Source organism: Protopterus annectens, chromosome 5.part0 (genome assembly GCF_019279795.1).
Source record: "Protopterus annectens isolate FY-2018-M chromosome 5.part0, PAN1.0, whole genome shotgun sequence".
NCBI lineage: Eukaryota > Metazoa > Chordata > Ceratodontiformes > Protopteridae > Protopterus > Protopterus annectens.
In genome coordinates, this window is record NC_056735.1 from 241617674 (window position 1) to 241642619 (window position 24946).

Consider the following 24946-nt stretch of genomic DNA (forward strand, 5'->3'; position numbering starts at 1 on the left):
GTCTGAATGCATTTGTTCCTTTAAAACCTGCACTAAAAGGAAAATCTCTTCAACACTCTAAATAACTTATTTGAAAGGGTGTACACGTTGCTATGCCTACTAAGTATCTTTGAATTTGTGAATACCAGAGAATGAAGGTATTTAACAGGAAGTTTTAAGATCTAACATTTAGGATTTGAAAAAGGTATTACACTGAAAGTGCTTATCCCGTTTATGAGCCAGTGTGTTTTATTTTATCCTTGTTTTATTTTTATTAAAAGTTTTCAAGTTTCAAGTTTTTAGCAGGACTGGTGGCAGAGCCATTCTTTCTCTAAATTTTGTACTTTGATGTGGTCTGCCTTTGGTGACACTACCTACGTTTTCTTTTTTGCTTTCATATTTTTTGGTGGGAGAGTCACACATTCACTGCACTTTGGAATCTACATCTTCACAGCAACCAACATTGGAAATGGCTAGTAGAAGGATTTATGCTAATAATTTAATCGGTCTGTCTAACCCACTTCTTAATTTCAATTTTGAAAATGGTACTTTAGAACTACCAATGAACAGGGGAGAAACTTTGCTATTTGAGAGCATTTACAAGAAAGTAGAGAATACAGCTTTTATATTAAAGCATTTACAGTGGCAACGCTTTCATACGGAGGCATGCCTTTATCATCATATAATTCCACGAGGCTTAAGAATAAGATTTATGCCAACTTATGGCAATATGTATCCTGAACTACTTGCCAAATGGCAAAGGATAAATATAGAAACCAGTTTCAGCTATACAAAACTTTTGATAGAATTTTTTAAGCCTCAGGAAGTTGAAGCAGCAACCTAATAGAACAAAAACAAAATGAACTAGAACAAATGACATTATCTGATAATAATTTGATGAAACTAGGAATGCTGCAAGATAGACTTGATGCTTATGATGCTAAATTAAAAGTAGTGAAAAGTAGCAAATTGGCCAGGAATTTTAATTATTTTAAGAAGGGCCTTTTGTTTGAATGGCTATAAGACAAGAAGATGACCATGCAGACCAGAACAAATGTAAATACTGGATTAACAACAAATTATGAGAAGGAAGAGGTTCCTACTAGGAAATCAGCTAAAAGTTTTAATAGAAACAGAAGTGCAACTAATTCAAGACAGAATAATAGAGAAGTTTTGAAAAAACTCATGAAGCTGTGACTCACATTCTGGAGAACTATGTTAGCTTGGTAATAAATACTGAGAGTCTTGAAATACTATCAGAGCAAGGTGAAGAAGCTATATCTATTCAAAATATCAACAAGAATCTGGATATGCAGAATGCCACTAATCACAAAGATGGAGTAATACATTTACCACTTTACCAACAGCTTCCTTTTTTGTTGCAGAACAACACCTCAAGGGAAGCATGCCCTCACAGCAGAGAGAGGAAGAAACAGTGGTTTCAAGAATAAATGATTACCTTGTGTTTAATATATCGAGCACTGAATTAACTAGAGACCAGACTCAGTTATTAAAGAAGGGAATGAGTTTTATACCTTCCTTGCGCTCACCCATGAGTGAATTTACTGTAGTTTTAAAGTATTTTGGAAGAAATGTTACTTTGAAATAGCTTTTTGCGAATACAAATAATGAAGGATCTCAAGCTAGTTATGGATACAGGAAACCAAGTACTTTCGTACCTGTTTGTCATCCGACTGTAGATGCCTTTGTACAATTATGTGAAAATGAAGTGGCTGAATATAGACAACAGAAGGGAAGTAAACATTTCCATAACCTAACTTTAAATGGGAAGAAAGCATTATTTGAACTACATAATATGCAAGACATTATGATCAAGCAAGCTGATAAGGAGGGGCAATTGTAGTTATGGCTATGTCATTCTATGATATAAAAATGAAGGAGATGCTAGCAGATATAGCTACGTACCAAAGGATTGATAAAAGAGAACTGAATAGGATTATATGGTGTCCAAGATACTCTTTATGACAAATTGATGAATAGATCTGTAAGTAAAGACCTGTCTGATTTCTTTGAAGTGCATCATCCTACTATACCTAACATCTATGGAATGTCAAAGATACATTAGAATCTACATGACCCTCCTATGTGACCTATTGTTTCAGGAAAAGGATGGGCAACTGAGCCCCTTTCTATTTTTATAGAAGGGGAGTTAAAGAAATTGCTACGCCATGCATCTGCAGTGATTAAGGACTCGGCTGAATTCTTGAATAGACTCTACAAGAAAATACAACAGATGAACATCTCTAAGGATTTATATTAGTAACCTTGGATGTGAGCAGTTTATTCAGTTCCATACCTAATGAATGAGGAATTGAAGCCATCAGAGACTTTGGTGTGAAACACGAAACAACTATTGATATCCACTTAATATGCAGTTTTCTAGAACTGGTTTTATATAATAACATATTTCTATATGGTAGCGTCTATTATCTGCAGAAATCAGGAGTAGCAATGGGAACTCCATGTACAAATAGCTATGCTTATTTGGTCCTGGCAAGATGGGAAGAGTTATGGAAAGTGGATGTTAATAACAAATGGAACAATGATATAATTTTCTACAATCGATTCGTGGATGATATTTTTCTTCTATGGGAAGGTGACTTAACTTCTTTGGAGCAATTTGTATGTTTTTTGATCAACACAACTTCATTTTTGAAATTCAAAATGACCTCCTCTAATATGGAGATAGAATTTTTGGATATTAAGTTGATGTTAGATGATAATCTGTATGGCGTAATCATCTGTTACACAATACTAATATGAATCCTAGTTATGTCCTTAATAATATAGTGACCAACCAATTAACACAAGTATCTAAACTTTGTACGAGGGATAAAGACTATATGGAAGAGCAAACTAAACTCATTAATGACTTTAACAAAAGGGGATATACAATCAAAGGAATACAAACTAATGAAGCAACTACTTTGGAACGACAATCTCAGATAGCAAGACCTTATTTTTCGGACCAAGAAGATGTCAGCTAACATATAGTTCTGACAATCTTGCTATTCGTAACATAATTAAAAAATGTTGGCTAGTGTTAACATCGGACAATAAAATTAGAGAAATTGTTGGAGATAAACCCAGTTTTTTCTTTTAAAAACAGGAAAAATCTAAAAAGACTGCTATGCTATAAAATAGAAACTGAAGCCATCTCTGAAAATAGGAACTTTCAAATAAGTAGGAGAGTTGGTATGTTTAGATGTGGAAGTTGCAAGGCATGTTCTTACATTAACAACTCAAATATCTCTACACATCCCTTAACTAAGAAAAACTATAAATTTGAAGGATTTTTAAATTGTCAGAGTAAGAAAATCATATATATGGCAATCTGCAATCACTGCAAGGCATACTACATTGGAAAAATGAGCCAAATGTTTAAAGAACGTAGTTTAAAACATTTATCCGACATAAGAAATAAAGTTACTAGTAATGCACTTTATATGCACATTAGTGCAAATGGTAGCCATTCTTTTAAGTTTATGACACTAACTAGGCTCCATGAAACATTAAGAGGTGGTGATTTAGTAAATCAAATAGAAATTGAAGAAATGAAGTGAATAATGAACTTGCATTCAGATCAGCCACCAGGTCTGAGTGCATTTGTTCCTTTAAAACCTGCACTAAAAGGAAAACCTCTTCAGCACTCTAAATAACCTAATTGAAAGGATGTACACATTGCTATGGCTATTAAGTATCTTTGAATGAGTGAATGCCAGAGAATGAAGGTATTTAACAGGAAGTTTTACTGGCTAACATTTAGGATTTGAAAAAGGTATTACACTGAAAGAACTTATCCGGTTTATGAGCCAGTGTGTTTTATTTTATCATTGTTTTATTTTTATTAAAAGTTTTCAAGTTTCAAGTTTTTAGCAGGATTGGTGGCAGAACCATTCTTTCTCTGAATTTTGTACGTTGATGTGCTCTGCCTTTGGTGACACTACCTACTTTTTCTTTTTTTTTATGATTAAGCAGCCATTTGTTTATCCAGCCTAAGGTCCAGTCCAAGCAAGTCTGGATAAGAGTGAGTCTACTGTAGCCATGTTACTTTACTTCTTAAACGTATACTACACCCCTTTTTATTAGTAAAATAAAAGAAGAGAAATTTGTATACCATTTTTAAAATATATCAGGCATTTCATGCAGTACATCTAAAACCTAACTTTATTTTGGGCTACTGAGTCATTGGTTACTAAACAGTAATAATAATGATACCAAAGAAATTATAAATCAGTTGCAGCAATGAAGACTATTTGCAGACATGTTTAGCCACCCAGCAGTGTAAACACTGGTTCTAGGAAATTTGATCACATTGACTAATGTTGGTGTAACACCCCAAACCAAAGTAGCATCTCCAATGTAACATCTGACAATTCTGAATCAGGTCTGTACATGTGACTCCTTGATTTTACAGTTGCAGTAGCTGTCTGATTTCTCCTAAATGGCTGTATATCTTCTGCATGTACCACATAGGACAGTACAACACATGTCACAGACTTTGGTGGCAATAGTTACGGTGCCTAGCATGTAAGATACCTGACCATAATACTGCCCTGATTTCAGAAATGCATTTGAGGTTGGCTATACTGATTGTGGTAATGAGGTACCAGAAGAAATAGCAGGAATTAGCAAAACCAACCGCCAATACTTTTCTGAAATCAGCTTGTCTGTGTTTCTTTTGCAAAGTCTTCACTCTTCTTCCTTATTTTTTACTTTTTTCAACGACTGAATAAAAAGTATTCTTTCTTAAAAAAACTTTTTCTTTATATTTTTAGCTTTTACTGATTAGTTTTTTTAAGTAAAATACAACAGTAATTCTGTATTTATGTAGATTTAGCATGATTTATTAATAGTAATCAATCAATATTACCTAAATGTTTATTGACTCAGTGGCTGAGGAATATTGGTAGGAAGTCAGCAATGTAGGCAACACCTACATCCAGTGGTTATTGTGTACCCATCCTTCCAAATGGATTAACAGAAATAACAAAGAAGAACTTGTAAACAAGCCAAATCAGACATCATAGTAAAGATGTGAACTACAATAAATGAATTCCAATGAATACTGTTTTCATAATCTATTGTGATACAATCAGCATGTGACACAAAATATAAAGAGATGTAATTATTCACAGCTATTTATAGGAGTGACAAATGTACTAAGCAAACTTTATCCTCTTGCTGTTTTCACAGCCGTTGTTGGGAATGCTTCCTTAAAGCGGGCCATAAAACGTTTTTGCAACTTGGTGTATAATAGAAGCTGTTAATTTCTAGAGGTTTCCTCACAAGTTCAAGACACAGATATAAATTAAAATAGCAAAAGTATCTATTTAATGTATAGTAGATGGGGTGAGACCTGTTTGGCAAGTCCATTGTCAGAGACTTCAGTAAGAACTTTAAAAAATGCTCAGGGATATTAAGTGAGCAGACATGAAAGCACCTGCCTGCATCCATAAACTGGACTACATTTTGTTTTCATGATAACAGGAAGCTGTCCTTAGAAAGGTAACAAAGTATAATGCCACACAGAAAAAAGATGAGTGCAAATGGTATTTATGTGTTGACAAGTAAATCAGAAAACTATACAAAACATTTAATTTCAGACAATGTTGTTCCCCCAACCCCCTTCCCATGATAAAGTGGCAGCGTAATAAGAACTGTCAAAACAGACTGGGAAAGGGTATATCAATGCATACAATGCAGCCTCAATCCTTCACATACTAGGACAGGTAAGACACTAACAACTGGCAATGTGCCACCAACAGTCCACCGCCTGTTGCTTGTGACATCAGCAGTTGTTCAAATTATCCTTGAGAAGTTATATGCCAGCCCAGTCCCTGAGCGCTCCTTCTCCATCTGTTCTTCCCATCTTCCCATTGTAGGTTGATGAGAACAGACATTATGGGTTTATTTAATTTATAATTTTTGCAGCTCCATAACTGCTAATAAACAATTCTTTTACCTTTCACTTCAGCCATAATTCAGTCAGTAATGCCTGGTGCCAGTTATACACTGTACGAGAGCTGGGAGTCAGAATGTGTGTGTGTGTGTGTGTGTGTGTGTGTGTGTGTGTGTGTGTGTGTGTGTGTGTGTGTGTGTGTGTGTGTGTGTGTGTGTGTGTGTGTGTGTGCTTGTCATTTAAGGCCATTCATAGTACACTGCACCCCGCTGTGAGTGTGTCTGCATGAGAGCACACACGCGTATGTGTGTGTGTATGCATGCGAGCACATGCGTGTGTGTGAAAGAAATGATGTATGGAGATGCAAGAGTGTGTGTGTGTGTGTGTGTGTGTGTGTGTGTGTGTGTGTGTGTGTGTGTGTGTGTGTGTGTGTGCGTTTCTCATTTAAAGCCGCTCATAGTACAGTCCATCCTAGTCTGTCCATTTGTTGTTGTGTCTTGTCTTCGTGGGGGTGTCTCTCAGAGGAGAAACATGATGTTTTTTCAGCTGTCTCATGAGAGAGTGACAGAACCACAGAGAGACAAAGCAACAGAGAGAGACAGAGCCACACAGCCAATTTTAATAAAAAACTTTCTAATAAAAAAAGAAAAAAAAAACATTAAGCAGATTTCTATGGACTATATATCCAGGAATTGTCAAATAAGTGTGCGTATGCAAAGAGAGGAGAATTTATTAATAAACAATGAAAGTTTTATAACATGGAAATGTAGAAATCAAGTGTGTGCCTCTTGCTAGTCATATCAGATTTGTGGTCTCCCCTTTCTCACAGGATCTAGCCATTTTAATTGCTATAGCCTTATGTATAGAGCTGTGCCATTATGTCCATCTGTTTGCAACATGCAGACTTGCATAGGAGACTTTAACATTTCAAAGCAAGAGTACCAAGGAATGAAGAAGAGTCCCTTTTAGGAGACTCTTATAACTCAATGCTTTTCAAGCTAAATAATTTATTAAAAAAAGTACTGCTTCTATCAAAGAAGTTTTTGTATCCTTAAAGGGAAGATCAAAGAGAGAGACAATCTCACTATAAGGTCACTATAAGGGTATTAGAAGAAGATGACACAAATGATAAATGAAATGGTTCTCTTAAAACTCTTATGTTTTGGGAAGGATATGTAGAGCTCATAGGGTACACAGGACTCTAAGTCCTCCACAGAGTCATGTTGCAAGACTGTTATAATCTAAATCACTCAATCACTCAGAGTCACTGATGCTTTCAAAGTGCTGTCAGCCAAAATTAAACTAGAAATGTTTTCATGGCTTGAATATGACATCAATATTTTGTGTAATTTGCCTAGAAATGTTGGATCAGATATGATTAATATGTCATTGGAAGCTCAGATGCTGATATAATATCTTATTTAATTTAGAATGCCATACCCCTCAACTCAAACATTTATTTAGAAAGGTGAGGACTACAAACCCCATAGTGCATCCCAGATTTCACAACTTTGGAAATAATTGCTTGGCCATGGTTAAACATTGAATCATTTTATATAGACGATATGCCAAGGTTGGATGGAATAAATGTTGATAACATGAGAGAGCTCACTACTTATTACTGCATATTTAGCTTTAATTGGCAACAAAACTTATGACTTGGTAAAGACCTTGTATCTCAGTTCAAAAGGTAACTGCAACAAGAACACATAAGCTGCATTACATTCCCTTGCAGTTACTGTGCAGCACTTGGCAATGATATAGATATGTGTGTGTGTGACCATGCTGACTGTAAGGTAATCTTCTGCGGAAAATATCGATTTGATTGAATGCTGGCATTTAGCACTGTATTAACAAAACTGTAGCATTTTACCACTTGTTTTTAATTTGTAATAAACTCTAACGCATGTGTACCTACACAGAATGTTAACCCCAAAGGTTAACATTAATGGCAATAAAAATCTAAATAACTTTACATTATTTAAGTGAGGCCTGACTACTGTTTCTATGCTAACCTGGCAATGACTACTTTACTCTCTTGCATGTAGTTGGAAATTAACAATGTATTGCTCATATATAGAGACAACTAAATGGTTAGCAGTTGCTGGCAAATAAATCAGCTCCATATTCAACTTTTCACTTCTTATCAAGCTGATGGAATTTGTATTTCAAACTATATCTACCCATGCCTCTTCTCCTTGAAATTTAAATTGCTAATATAATATTATAATAAGTATATACTTTATTGGCTATTCAATTTAGAAGAAATTGTAAACATGGAGAACATATCAGATGCAATGTAATTTGTAAGGCTGTACTTATTAAAATTGTTTTTTAACACCACATAATTCATGATCATTTATTAAATCTTTACATAACTGTGGCAATCTACAAAATAAGAATACAGTGGTTTACATTTATTACTTATATAAATGTAGTTATGGATTTTTTTGTGCCTGCCTCAGAGTTAATATCAGATGCCACTCATTTTTCATATCAATGACTATTGCATTTAGAGTTTCATGCCAGATGAACAAAAATGTTTACTTGTTTATAGCATTCCATGTTGTTTGTCACAGATACCAAAGTGCTAAACGTATATAATTTATTTACATAGGTTAAATCAGATGAGCAGATTATAGGTTATTCACACAGGTTGTTGGCTGCTAATCTGTTACCTAATTTAATTGATTATTTCTATAAGTATCCATGCCTCTGACCTCCCCATTATTTCCCTTATATATAACAACATTCAATGACACCTTTGAAATTATTGAAACAATCATCAAAAGGAATTGGAATATTTTGGTCAGAGATAATATTTGGGGTCATTTGTTTCAAGGGCAGATCAAATTTGTATATAGAAAAAGTTTGTCATTTAAGGATATGTTTGAACAAAATAATGATAATAATGAAAGATACAATACTAGACCAAAAGGGAATTTTAAATGCGGTAGGTGTTCTGTATGTACACACATTCAATGCACAGGCACCAATATAGTTGTAAATTCTTGCAACATCAATATTAACGGACACTTCAATTGTTATACATCCAATGTAGTTTACCTTGCATTATGTCAAAAATGTAGGGCATTCTATGTTGGGAAAACTAGCAGGCATTTTAGAGATGGAGTTAAAGAACATTTGTTAGATATTCAACACTCTAAAACAACTAATGCCTTGGCTAGACACATTATTAGTAATGCCGAACACAATTTTAAATTTTGTGTAATTCAACAAGTTATTAATGATCAGCAGGGTAAGATTACTCAGTATGATTTGGATGTTAAGGAATTGAAATGGCAGATTCTTTTGGGTGCATATAACAAACCTGGTTTGAACGAATATCATACCATTACACCTATATTAAAAATTAATAGGTTAAAAGGGAAATAGAAGTAAAAGGAATTGGGGTCACATAGTTTATTTATTTACAATACATTACATTCAATGAAATTATTATTATTGCTGTTTTTATTAATTTTGACGTTCTTTATTTAAACATGGAGTTGATAAAATTATGTATTTATTACATTATACATTAATATATATATTATATATTTACATGAATTATATACACATACACATTATTCATCAATGCATACATATCAATTTTATATACATATATATGTATACATTTTTTTATTTATTGTTCATTTTTATATGTAATGGGTTTTATTTAACCATGTCGATACATCTATGTATGAAATGTATGGTGTGTAATATGTAAGATATTATTAATTAATTTTATTTATTATACAGCATAGCGTTGGTCTTATATTATGTGGTTTTAGTGTTTTTAGTATTGAGGTTAGTTACTTAATTTAATATGTTAGTAACTGATGAGTCATCTGATACCAATTAATCAATTAATTGGGTGTAGCCTTATGTATTTAGGAATGTCTCAGAGACTGTGGTTTTGTATTCTGATGAAGTTTGTTGGTATGGACGAAACCTAGGTAAATACACGCAATCACTTTGGTTTAATAAAGGAGCTGTTTCACAGTCGGCGTTGTGCTTTTTGAGAGCATTCCACACGTTATTGGAATATTTACAGCGTGTCTTGGACTTGAATTTGCTGGTATACTTCTCCTTAATTGGCCTGTTTCTTGCTTCATTTATTTTATCAGTCGGTGGTTGTTTTGGTTCCAAGTAATTTGTAAGGCTGTACTGATTAAAATTGTTTTTTTAACACCACATAATTCATGATCATTTATTAAATCTTTACATAACTGTGGCAATCTACAAAATAAGAATACAGTGGTTATGGATTTTTTTGTGCCTGCCTCAGAGTTAATATCAGATGCCACTCATTTTTCATATCAATGACTATTGCATTTAGAGTTTCATGCCAGATGAACAAAAATGTTTACTTGTTTATAGCATTCCATGTTGTTTGTCACAGATACCAAAGTGCTAAACGTATATAATTTATTTACATAGGCTAAATCAGATGAGCAGATTATAGGTTATTCACACAGGTTGTTGGCTGCTAATCTGTTACCTAATTTAATTGATTATTTCTATAAGTATCCATTCCTCTGACCTCTGACCTCCCCATTATTTCTTAACTGGACAGATAGCCTTGACCTTGAAACATTTTTGATTATTATTATTTCTAAAATGTTTAAAGGCCTTTAGTGGTAGCATCAGATCCAATTTAGGCTCATAGGTAAGTACTAGGCAATTGATCTCCAGGTCATTTCAAGCCAAAAACTCTGTTCAAAATTTCCCACAAGGTTCAAGGAGGGCAAACAAGATAGACCACAAGAGAATTTGAGGCTGCTCATCCAATTATCTAGGAGTATTTGTTTTATAATATGAATACTAATATCTGTTTTCCTCAAGATACTCATATGTGTGCATTACACTTTGAGACATAGAAAACATATTAGTTTTCCCATATCTTTGCTTCCAGAAAATTGTTGAACAGTTGTGCAGTGAGAGCACTGGGTATGAGACATCTTATGCAAATAATTCAGATTAGGTGTTTCCCATGGTAGAGTTTTTAATAGAATACAGTTGTATATTAGTTCTTTATCTTGTCTGTGCCCCAACAGGTGACACAATAAATCCTTGTGCTGGAGAATCAGAAGGTAGTGGGTTCTATTCCCACACCAGCTGATTGGATTGATGACAGTGCAGTGCAGCATTAGGGTGTACTGCACTCCTGAGGGTGTCATTCTTCTCATGAGACATTAAACTGTGGTTCCATCTGCCTGAGTTGATAGTAGGTCAGATGACTGTGAGAGATGCTAGTACACTGGTCAAAAAGGTCAGAGGGATGTTCCTTGATGTCCTGGTCAAATTTTTCCTCATTCCAGAAATATCACCTCAGGTCTCCCCTAAACAGAGGTCACTAGCCTAGTGGGAATAACCCAGCCAACAAAGGATAAATCAAAAGAAAAAACAATAAAATCTTCTGGATATGGCTTTAGTATAAGAACCATGACAAGACAAAGTGAGCTTTTCATTCAATAATCATACTTCTTTTTTGTTTTTATTAGTCATAGAATCATAATAAATGGGGCCTAAAATGTAACTCTTGTTTCTACTTTTAATAAAAAAAGAGCTGTTCTTTCATGCTACAACAGAAATGTAAGCCTACTAATGGACATATTACTGTCATACAATCTGTTTAATCCCTGTCATACCATTTGCCCTCAAGTTTAGTGTTGTTTTAAAGCTTGGTCAAATTTGATTTATTTAAATATTGAGATATTTCTAAGATTTTGGCTTCCATGTAACCCTGAAACCTTTTGGTTACTTATTTGCTGCATTTAAAATTAGCATTCTGAACAACGTATGGGTAATGTATGTCTGGCTGTTAAATTCTACAGGATAAACAGGTAACAGGCTAAACATTATTATTAGTGCAATTTTTCTTTTCAATTAAACAGAGTTCAATTCTTGTGATATCAGGTGGGTAAATTTTAAGTTTATGCTCGCAGGTCTGTTAATCAATAAAGTCTCATGCATAAAATGTCATAACACAATACAAATTTAGACTCCTGAGAAATCTGTTTCTAAATTAGATAAGCATTTGATCTGGATCTGGAGCATTTCTCCCTGGGCCTATGCTGAAAACAGGCTCTGTGGAACCTAGTCGGACTTTCCCGGTCAACAAATAATAAATAAAATAAAAAAAAATAAAAAAAAATAAATAAATAACTGTAATATGATATAGGCATAGCTGAAAGTTGGTGCAGCTCCAAGAACAGCTATAAAATTAAAATGATAAAACCACTAAACTTTTACAATAATAGACACACACATGTAATATGTTGTGTTGCATCTGAAACAGTGGATTAAAGTGATTAAAACTGCCAAATCTACAGCATGAAGTCCATTCAAATCATTAAAACACAATCATTTTCACTGATGTCCTGCATGCCAGTGTATATTATTTAATTTTACATTAAACCAAATCATACACATATGTTGCTGTGATCCATAAAATATTCATCATAAATGTTACCTTAAGCAGCATAACTTAACATGTAACAAGATTAAAGCACCTTAGAGGGATCATCCATCAAAGTAGTGTGCATCTAAGGATGATGCAAAATACCCCAAAAACAAGGAACAAACAAAGAAAAAAACTGGCCAAGTTGTAATAGCAGTAAGTGCTATGAGTATAGAATGTGCTGTAGTTATTAATCTTTGATTCTTGTAGACCACTGGTTAAATACTAAACAATGCATTATTTCAGCACTCATTATTGCTTAAATATACCTACATGGTAGGTGTGGTAAGACTGCATGTTGTGCCCCAGTATTCTAATAAAGAAGAACAGCTGTACTTGTTGAAGACCGAGGCTACTGGAAAGAGGCAGAATGGTGTTTGCAAAAACAATGATGTTGGAAAATATATACATTTCCCCCACATGATGTGACCCTATTATAAGAATTATATCAGTGTGCAGAAAATGTAGTGTTGCTATCACTGGTGTGTTCTGTAGAACTTAAAAGAGCTGTTGCAGACATCTGGATTTGGTTAAAAGGACAGACAATTATATATGTACTGTGTATTTCGATAGATTTATTTTAACAGCATAAGTAGTAAATATATCATTAGTGGACATTATCAAATGCTACAAACTATTGCACAGTGCATTTCAATTAAAGTTATGATCTCTCCATAACTATATGGTATATGACAAAATGTTTCAAGTCAAAGACCCACTGAAGGTCACGTTCATTATTTTTCCAGGTGTCCATATGCTGATTGCCATCTGAGTTATTGCAAAGTGAGAAGATAAATAAATTAATATTTTGTTGTTATGAAAACAAAGGATTGCTTATCATTTAATATTTCTAAGTAGCCTGGCAATGCTATCGTATAAGAAAGGTAAATCTCACAACTTGTATTTAATGTGATACCAAGAAATAGGCATACCAGCAATTAAGGAGAGGTTTGCCTTCAGGATAATGCATATTAATTACAAGACAATCCAGGATTCTAAGGGCCTTTGCAGAGATAACAAGGCCCATTCAAGCCTATAGTGACTTTTTGTATTCTTCCAATTAACGGTCATAACTCCTTATGGCATCCAAATGTTTTTTGGCTCTAGGTTCTTTAACTAAGTAACTTCTAGGTAATAATATGCAGTATTAAAATGTGTGAAGCATTATCAACAGAATGACACTAAGATTGTTCATCTAGGATGTCCTGCGGTGGAGACATTAATCACAATTTTTCACTTAATATTCATATTTTCATATTTATATTCATAGTTTCATAACTGAAAGCTATGCATGTTATTGAGGGGTATGGGGTCATATGCCATAATGGTAGACAGAAATATTAATTGTCATTGTCTCTTTATATCAAACTATGCATCAAATATTGCTAGTTGCTTTTTAGTGATTATGAAAATAAACAATATTTTGATATGTACTTAATATTTCAAAAAACAAGTGGCTTACAAACTGTTACATGGCATCAGGTGAGACCTTAGCTACTGAAGAGAACTATCACTGATGATTGCACTGTTAAGTTGTGCATCTTGAGAGATATTCAGTGTTAGTTATATTGCTAACTTAACAATTAAGCATATATTTTCATACTTCTGTAAATATCTCAGTAAGCATGCATTCATTCAGGAATTTCTTGTTGTCTCATGAAAGCTTATATCTAGTGAACAAAAATGTTCTAACAATATATGTCTAGGTTGTACAGTTTCCGGGATATGACAATTTGTTTACGAAAGTTTAGCAAAAAAATATAAAGTTGGGCTTATGCGCCTTATAATATGTTATAGTATTTATAGACAGACTGTGAATGCACTGACTATTATCGCTGTAAAGAATGCTTCTTACTGATAACATTGCTATTTGTACAGTTTTAATAGCTTTTTTGTTCACTTAAATATTTACATCTGTTTATCTTATTCGTTTTAAGTTGATTTTTTTCAGAAAATGCTCTGGAATGCAAATGGCTGTGCGACAGTGGACGGATGGATGGATGGATGGATGGATGGATGGATGGATGGATGGATGGATGGTTGGATGGATGAATAGTTTTATTAATGAGATGAAGCATTCTTAGGTGCAGGACAAAACAGTGAAAAAAGGAAGACAAAAGAAACTGAATGCAATTAGATTTCTGATAGATCGTCAGCTTCTGTAAACCACTTTTTAAAGGAAACAAAATATATAGTCACAAAATAAAAATAATTTTACAATCTATGCAGCGCCCATGAATTGGGCTTGTGACACCATAGAGCTTTGAAGTTTTACATTGGCAATATATGCCAATGTAAAACCATTAAGCGACACAGTATCTCAGAGAAGTTAGTGGAATGTTGTGGCATCACTACATCACCACCTGAAAGAGGGAAGTGGTACTGCAGGCAATAAATGGTGGGAAGCCATACTTCAGGCACTATCAAGTCCCACATACAATGATGATGTACTGTTAGAAAAGATAAGCTGATGGCCTGGAAAGGTGGCATGTGTTTGCAAGTTGCCAATACTTTACATTGTAAACAATGCAAAGATGCCATAACACCATTCATGTTGACTCAGGGTGCCTTAGGCATACGAATATTATACCTAAAACTATCTCCTCTAGACACCTCCAACACCTCCAATCCTTTTGAAATGTGCCCCAGTTTTTTTTTTCTGCTCACTGTTTGAGATACAGTGAACTCTGAGTAAAAATATTAAAGTCAGGAAGGTTTGATGGTGGTTCTTGTGTGTGTGTGTGTGTGTGTGTGTGTGTGTGTGTGTGTGTGTGTGTGTGTGTGTGTGTGTGTGTGTGTGTGTGTGGGGGGGGTTAAAGTCCTCCAAATATTTGATGTTCTCTCTTTCAAAAACTGCTTTTTTTCTTGTTAAGTATACTTTTCAACTATTCAAATTTTTGCAGAATGCCCAGATTTTTGCTTCATATTTTTAGACTATTCCTTTTTAAAATTTGTGGTTTTCTGACAAATTACTGGGGTGATCTTTGGACTGATGTCATTAAATAATGACATATATTTGAGTTTCAAACTTCTTAACCTTCAGAAAAAATGTATGCTAACACAAACCCTGTTATTCTAGCAACTCTCTAAGTTGATAAAACAATATTTAAAATCTGTCCCTATTTTTGGTCCTTTGCCCCCCCCCCCCCCCATTATGTCAGGATTTGTCCAGATTTCTTGTACTAATGAGTTGAGAAGTATGTACATGGGTACTGTACAAATCTGAGTACATGGGTTTTTAGTTGTGTTATGTACTGGAGCTATAAATTTCTTCATTCGCAGAAGGCAGCTAAGGATCAAGCAATTTAGTTGTGATAAGACATAGTAGACCCACATTTACCTATAATTGTGTTTAATCTTCTGTTTTTTAGATGTTCTGTCATTATTCTTACTCATGTTTGAGGCAGTTAACCTTCATTTTACATTTTTTTAATATTAACTGTGCATGGCTTTGTCTTCACCTTTATGCAAGCTTGTGTCCCAGGAGTGTGCTTATAGTCTCTACTGTATCATTTTGACTTTTACCAATTTAGTTTGGCTTATTTGAATTATTTAGCTAAATGCTATGTGTTTAAGCTTAGTCACTGACAAACAATTTAAATTTTGTGTAAACAAAGAAGTCTGAGCCATTATTACACTAGCTGTGACACATAAAATGGGATTTTATGGCTATACTTTCTTTTCTTGTCAGGGTAAATGACAATAAAATGACTTTAGTCTAAATAGAGCAATGTTTTATTACACACTGAAGTGAAAATGAAGTAAAATATTTAAATTTTGGATCATGGCCTCACTTCTGTGCCATAACTATACATTAAAACCTTTCAGAACTATTTCATTTTCCTCTGTTCTCTTTTTTCATGAATTCATTGATTCAACCTGCTTGTAAATATCATTACAATGTAATAAGCACTTATTGTTTACATTTTGTATTCCATTTACTTTTTATTTATAGAATTATTTTAGCTTGCCTTTCCATGCTGAATGGTTACTGCTGATGTGTTATGAGACTGAATCTGCCCATAGGTTATGCAGTATTATTATACTATCAAATGCATGAAGAAGTGTGTCTATTACTGGTCTACTTATAGGAATCCTATGTTGCTCTAGTTTACTTAATTTTTTTCTAGTGTGTCATTTGCTGGAGCTCTTAGGTCATACTGGACGTTTGACTAATGCTAAATCATATCAATAGACTGCATCAAAACTCTTTTCACAGCAATGTTTAAATCTTCTTGATAATGCAGACTCTGAACAAATTTAGCTTTCTTACTTATACTGCTTTCGTATAGTCATGCTATAAATTTACTTTGGAGATTCACTTGTAGCTATTTCATATCTTACTCTTCCGTTATGCGCTATGCTTTGATTTCATATTTCACAGCAGTTGGTATTTTCATGGTGTACAGTAGAAATCATTTTGATGTGCTTAGTTCATCTGAGGTTTGCTGCAGTTATCATTAAGGTTTAATGGCTTCAACTGGTGTGTGCTAAAAGTATCATTGAGATGTATTTCATTCTGCAGAGGTGTGACACACATATCATTAAAGTTTACATGCTTCAGCTGAGGTGTGTTACCCATATCATTAAGGACCTCATGGTAACACTGAGGTGTTCTGCACATATCATTAAGGTGTAGATCATTCTGCTGATGTGTGCAGCACATCTCATTATGGCATACTGTTTTCGGGTAAGCTGTGCTGCTTGTATCGTTAAGGTATTCCTGTTTCTGTTGAGGTGTACTGCACATGTCATTAAGGTGTGGCTTGTTTTTCTGAGGTGGGCTGCATGCACCACTAATATGTTCTTGGTTTAATATCTCCACATATCATTAAGGAATACTTGGTTCTGCTGAGGTGTGACACATATATCATTAAGGCATAAGTGCTTCAGCTGAGGTGTGCCATATCTATATTATTAACAAGAGCCTGGTAATGCTGAGATGCTCTGCACATATCATTAAGGTGTACCTTATTTTGCTGATTTGTGCTGTACATATTGTTAAGGTGTATCTGGTTCTGCTAAGGTGTGCTTCAGATATCATTAATGTGTACTGGGTTCTGGCATGCTATACTATTCATATCATTGAGATGTACTCAGTTTTGCTGATGGGTGTTTCACATATCATAAAGGTGTACTGGATTCTGATATGGTACACTATTCATATCATTAATATGTATTCAGTTTTGCTGAAGTGTGCTGCACATATCATCAAAGTGTACTTGGTTCTGGCTATGTGCATTGTACATGTCATCAAGGTGTGCCTGGTTATGTTAAGGTGTGCTGCATATAGGTTCATAGGTTCATAGGTTGGTACTAGGCTATCCACCCTAGGGCCTATACACGCCTAGCCATAACAATTCCCTGGCTATTTCTACCAACAAAATTTACTTCTCTGAACCCCTGTCTAGGAGGGCGACTGACATGATCCAGGGGGTAAATTTCCTAGCTCCCATCCAGTCATCAAGGTTCCTTTTAAAGACAGCCAAGGAGGCGCTCTACTTGACATGTATTGGCAGTCTATTCCAGAGTATGGAGAGTCTCTGGGTCAGGAACCTATCCCTCGAGCATGTTTTGTTCATTGTGATGACAAGGTTTAGGTCGCCGGAGTGTGGCTCTAATGGATTGGGATTTCGTTAAGTGTAGCATGTCCAACAGCTCTAGGTTTGACATGGCCTTGTATGTTAAGCAGAGATTGCCTCTGAGTAGACGATATGTGACAGAGTATAGCTGGAGTTTTTTTAGTCGGTCAGCATAGGGCATCTGCTTTAGGCCTGTGATTCTTTTGGTGAGGTGTTTCTGCAGCCTTTCCAATTGTTTCAGATGTCTTGTGAGGTACATACCAAATGGGGCATTGTACTCTATGATGGGTCTAATGAGGAATGAGTACAGTGGGACAATGACCTTCTTTTTTCGGGATGAAAAGCCCTTAGTGATGAGGTGTGCCACATAAAAGGATTTTCTGACTGTTGTGGCAATGTGGCTATCGAAGGTGAGATCACTGTCCACCTGTGTTCCTAAGTCTCTTATCACACTTTTAGTGTTTAGTGTACTGCCACCTATGTGGTAATTCATGGGTACATGTTTTTTCCCAAAAGGGATAATTATACACTTCTTGTCATTGAGCTTGAGCCCATGGCTCTGGCACCAAGCATCTGTTTCTGTAAGGCCCTTTTGTAGAATATCCACATCACTGGGGATTCAATAATGGCTCCAAGTTAGCCAGAGTCCCTCAGTGTTGCCCTGTACTTCAGAGAAATAGATGCCAAACAAGTGTGGTCCTAGGACTGACCCCTGAGGTACTCCACTTGTCACTTGTCTGGAACTGGATTTGGAGTCAGCTACTTTTACAGTGTGGGTTCTGTCAGTAAGCCAGTTGGCAACCCCTCAAGTGATGTAGGGATTTATGCCCAGCTTAGTAAGTTTATCTATGATTCCAGAGTGGCAGATGGTGTCAAAAACCTTGGTAAGGTCCAGATAGGCTGTGTGGACTGCCTTACCCTCATCCACAGCTCTGGAGACTGATTCAAAGAAGTCAATCAGGTTCAGGAGACACGATTGGCCCTTCATGAACCCTAACTGGGTGGGGTCCAGTGTTTGAAGGTTGCCAATGTCTTTGTTAATAAGTTCCATGATAATACGTTCCATGGCCTTGCAGATCAGGCTCGTCAGACTGATGGGATGGTAGTTCCTAGGATCCAAGGTGGACCCCCCTTGTGGAGTGGGATAACTGTAGCTGTGCATCACTCAATTGGCACGAAGCGTGAGGTGAGGCTATGATTAAACATAACACTTAGGTGAGGTGCCAGTTCATTTTGTATTTCATGTAGTACACAGCCCGGGATGTCATCTGATCCCACGAATGCTGAATTCTTAGCTTTGGAGAGTGCGTTTTTTACTTGTGTGGCTGTGATTACCAGAATTTGGCAATCTTTCTGCATTGAGATGGTACCTTTAGGGGGTAAGAGGGGGGTGAAGTTGGCACTGAATCAATCTGCCAGGATATTGGCAATGTCCTTGGGATCAGTATATTTAATGCCATTCTGTTGTAGCTCAGAGCAGATATGAGCATTGCTATTTATATTCTTCACATAGCTATAGAATGCTTTTTGGTTGTCTTTGGAATCTTTGGCAAGTTTATTTTCATAACTAGCTTTGGAGGATAATATGAGGGATCTCAGCTTCTTACTGAAGCTGGTAAGGCAGTTTTTTGCATCCTGGGAATTTTCTCTTTTCTGCAACAGTTTCTTCCTTCTGTTGTGTAGTTTGTTTATGACAGGGAGCCACCAGATTGGCTTCCTTTTTTTGAAGGAGAGCATCTTGGTTCTATTTGGGACGGCACGATTCATGCACGAGCGGATGTGCTCGTACAGTGCTTTATTGTAGAATTCAGCAGTCAAACTTTTAATTCCCATCTGCATGGGTGATATGAAGTTTGTCACTTCTAATTTGAGTAGCATGATATTGGCCTTGGAGAAGTTTTTTTACGGATGTTTCCTTACTGGGAGGTTGGGGGTGGGATGTGGATGTCAAAGGTGATTAGGTTATGTTCAGACGTAACCAACTAGGGGGTGACCACTGGTGTGGAGCATCGAATTCCCATTTTGGAAATGACCAGGTCCAGAATATTGGAGCACCTGGTGGAACTATGGTTTACTTGATCCTGAGCATTGGAATTTATGAATTCCAAGAACCATTGGGCAAAGGTGTTGGTACACGAGTACTTTTCCCAGTTAATGGCAGGGTAGTTGAAATCACCTAGTATTAGGCAGTTTGGTTGTATCTTAATATTTTCCAGTATGTTTAGAAAGGTGTAGTGAGAATCTTGGGGCATGGTGGAGGATCTGTAGCAAGCAACAATTTGAATTGTAGTCTTACCTAGTGTTAGTTGCACCTGGAAAATTTTGGATGCATTGTGTTGGGCAACTAGCCTGGAGGTGTGAATATCCTTGGTGAATATGGACACTCCGCCAAATTTAGTGTTTTGGTCCTGGTTTGGTGGCCTTGAACCAGGTCTCAGTTACTGCACAGATATCGATGTTCTCCATTTTTAGGAGTGCCTTGACAGAGTGCATTTTGAGGTTTAGACTTCTAGCATTGAGTAACATTACCTTCAGATTTTGCATACCTGCACCTGTTACAGTGGTGGTTTTGTCCTTTGGGCCTTGCATAAAAAAGGCACTATAGGAGTGGCAAGAGCCTTAGCTAGTAACCTGAATCCCAGGGGTGACAGATGCAGACCATCTCTGGCAAAGCATCGTGGTTTGTCGATCATGTCATCCCAAGCAGACAGATACTGAATTCCCTTTGAATGACACCAGAAGCGTAGCCAATTGTTGAAGTCAATCATTTTGTCCTTATACTGTGGTATCATTCTGGGTGAAGGCAGGATGCTACTCAGGGCAAGGGTCATACCTGCCTGGGCTACATGATCTGAGAGCTCTTCCATGTCTTTTTTCAAGTAGTCCAGGGAGGTACATCTCAAGTCATTCACTCTAACATGGACAATGATAGAGTCGTATTTGTACTTGTTGTGGAGTGACTTGAGTGCATGTGTTATGTGGCAGATCCTGGCACCCAGCAGGCAGCTGACTGTAATTTTTTCCTTGTTCAGCCTGGTGAGTAGGACATCAGTCTGCATGACTATAGAGTCACCTATGACTAAAGTATTGGTTACTTTGTCTTGCCTTAGGGGCTGTTGTTGGAAGGCACACTGGTGTTGTGAGCTACATGATACTTTGGTTGTGAATGGTGTTTGTTTGAGTTTCAGCTTCAGAGGTCATTGTTGGTTGGGCAGGTTAATGTTAAGGTTACTGTCAGCTGCCTGTCAGATACCAGGATCCACAAATAACCCACGCACTCAGGTCACTCCACAACAAGTACAAATATGACTCTGTCATTGTCCATGTTGGTGTGAATGACCTGAGATGTACCTCCTTGAACTACATGAAAAGAGACATGGAAGAGCTCTCCCATCTTGTAACCCAGGCAGGTATGACCCTATCCCTGAGTAGCATCCTGCTAGTGCTAGTACAGTACAAGGACAAAATCATTGACTTCAACAATTGGCTAAGCTTTTGGTGTCATTCTAAGGGGATCCAGTATCTGTCTGCCTGGGACAACATGGTCGACAGACCACGATGCTTTGCCAGAGATGGCCTGCAGCTGTCACCCCTGGGATTCGAGATACTGGCTCTTGCTGCCCCTATAGTGCCTTTTCTAGGCAAGGTTCAAAGAAAAATTCACCACGGTAACAGGAACAGGCAAGCAAAAACCGAGGGTAATGCTACTCAGTGCTAGAAATCTAATCTCAAAATGCACTCCCTCGAGGCACTCCTTAAAATAGAGAACATCATTATCTGTGCAGTGACTGAGACCTGGTTCAAGGCTCCAGAGAGCACCCCTGCATTACCAGGCTATAACTCATACCACACGTTTCAGCCACCTAACCTGGATCGGAACACCAAAGGCGGAGGTGTGTCCATATTCATTAAGGATATCCATACCTCCAGGCTAGTTGCTCAGCATAATGCATCTGAGGTTATCCAAGTGCAACTAACTCTGGGCAAAACTGCAATCCAAATTGTAGCTTGCTACAGATCCCCCACCATGCCCCAGGATTCCCACTCCTCTTTTCTTGATATACTGGAAAAAACTAGGGTTCAACCAAACACGCTAATAATGGGCAGTTTCAACTACCCCACCATTAACTGGGAAAACTACTCACGTACCAACTCCTTAGCTCAACACTTTCTGGAATTCATGAATTCAATGCCCTGGATATACTTATCCACACCCCCAGCAGGGGCAACAGTATCCTAGGCCTAATCATTACCAACATGAGTGACCAGTGCTCCACACCTGAAGTCAACTTCTCTTGGTCAGATCTGACCATAAGCTAATCACCCTAGATATCCACATCCTTCCCCCACCCCGCCATTAAGGAAATCATGGTAAAACATTTCTCCAAAGCCAAATTCATGCTTCTTAAGACAGAAGAAGTGCTCGTCTTAGGAACTTCATGACACCCATGCAGATGGAGAATACAGTTACAACTGCTGAATCCTACACAGATGCACTCTTTAAGCACTTACACGAGTGCATGGATCATGCTATTCCAAATGGAACCAAGACACTATCCTCCAAAAAAAGAAAGCCAATCTGGTGGTCCCCTGCCATAAACAAACTCTACAACAGAAGGAAGAAACTGTTGCTAAAGAGAGTAAAATCCCATGAGTGGAGGAGTTCTCTGATCAGCCTCAGTAAGAAGCTGAGATCCCTTATAAGATCCTCCAAAGCTAGCTATGAAAACAAAATCACCACTGATTCTAGGGACAACCACAAAGCATTCTATAGCTATGTCAAGAATCTCAATGGCAATACCCAGATCTGCTTTGAGTTACAGCACAACGGCATGAAAATTACAGAGCCAACTGATATTGCCAATGTCCTGGCAGATAGGTTCAGTGCTAACTTTACCCCCCCCCTCCCACCCCCTAAAGGGCCCATATCTATACAGGAAGAATGCAGAGACCCTGTAATCACAACTACACAGGTAAAAGCTGCACTCTCTAAAGCCAAAAACACAGCATCCATGGGAATAGACAACATCCCAGGCTGTGTTTTATACAAACTCCAGAATGAACTGGCTCCCCACCTAAGCACCATGTTCAATCATAGTCTCACATCAGGCTTTGTGCCCAGTGAATGGTGCACAGCAACAGTTATCCCACTCCACAAAGGGGTTGCCACCACTGATCCCAGGAACTATTGCCGTATTAGCCTGACAAGCCTGGTCTGTAAGGCCATGGAACATATTATCATGGAACTCATAAACAAAGACATTGGTAACCTCCAAACTCAGGACCCCACCCAGTTCGGGTTTGTGGAAGGCAGATCATGCATCTTGAACCTGATCAACTTTTTTGAGGCAGTCACCAAAGCTAGAGATGAAGGTAAGGTGGTTCATACAGCCAATCTTGACCTGCCAAGGCTTTCGATACCATCCCCCATTCTGGAATTATAGCTAAACTCACTAAACTAGGTATAAATCCCTATGTCACAAGATGGGTTTCCAATTGACTCACTGACAGAACCCAAACTGTAAAAGTTGCAGACTCCAAATCTGACTTCAAACCAGTGACAAGTGGAGTACCACAAGGTGCAGTCCTGGGACCTCCTGTTTGGTATCAATGTCTCTGAAGTACAGGCTAACACAGAAGGCCTTTGGTGAACAAAGTTCACAGATGACTGCAAACTAGGAGCCATAGCTGAGTCCCCAAATGATGTGGACATATTACAGAAGGGCCTCACTGAGACAGATGTCTGGTGTCAGAGCCATGGCCTCAAGCTCAATGCCAAAAAGTGCATTGTCATCCCCTTTGGTAAGAACTCTGTACCCATGAACTACCACATAGGCGGCAGTCTACTTAATGCCGAATGTGTGATAAGAGACCTGGGGACCCCGGTGGACAGTAGTCTCTCCTTTGATAATCACATCACCATAGTAGTCAGGAAATCCTTCTATGTGGCACACCTCATCACAAAAGGGTTCTCATCTAGGAAAAAAGAGGTCATTGTTCCCCTTTTCTCGACACTCATTAGACCCATTATAGAGTACAATGCCCCTTTTGGGATGTACCTCAAAAGACATCTGCAGCAGCTGGAAAGGCCACAGAAGTACCTTACAAAGATGATTATTGGCCTCAAACATTCAAACAGATGCCCTACACTAACCATCTCAAAAAACTCCTGCTTTACTCCTTAGCATATCGCCTACTTCGAGGTGATCTCTGCCTAACATATAAAGCTATGTCAAACCCAGAGCTGTTGGACATGCTGCAGCTAAAGAAATCCCAATCCCTCTGAGCTACATGCTCTAGGGACCTAAACCTTGTCAACACAATATACAGGACATGCTGGAGGGATAGATTCCTGTCCCAGAGACTTCCCATACTCTGGAACAAGCTACCCATCTATGTCAAGCAAAGTTCCTCATTAGAACTCTTAAAGAAAAATCTTGATAAGTGGATGGGAAATAGGAAATACACCCCAGGGATCACATCTGTAGCTATGCTCAACAAGGGCTCAGGAAAATAACTTTCTTGGGTGGAGTAAGCCAGGGAACCTTGTTGGCTAGGTTTACTTAGGTCCTTGGGCCAATAGCCTAGTACCTACCTATGAACTTATGTGGGTTTAGTGTTGCTATGTGTGGGTGTTGGTAGTGAGGGTTTTGAAGGGCTATGTGCTGCTTGAGGTGTAGTGTGGGTGTTAACCTTCTCCTCTCGATTGTCTAGCACAATCTTGGCTGGAGAGAGCTTTGCTTCCAGTTTGACTATGTAAGTGCATCTCTCGCATGTTGTTGTATTGGGTGGTAGAAGGAGAGGGTTGTCTGTGTACGTGAGACAATTGCTGCATTGCTCCAGTATGCTCAGATTCCCCAGGTGGACAGGAGAAATCACCGGAAGCTGACCCTTGGACATACCTGGTTAGGTGTTTTTTTTTTTTTTTTTTTTGTAAAGTACAAGAGCTGTTTTCCCTTACCTTTGCAAAGTACTTTGCAATTATAGGTTTTTTAG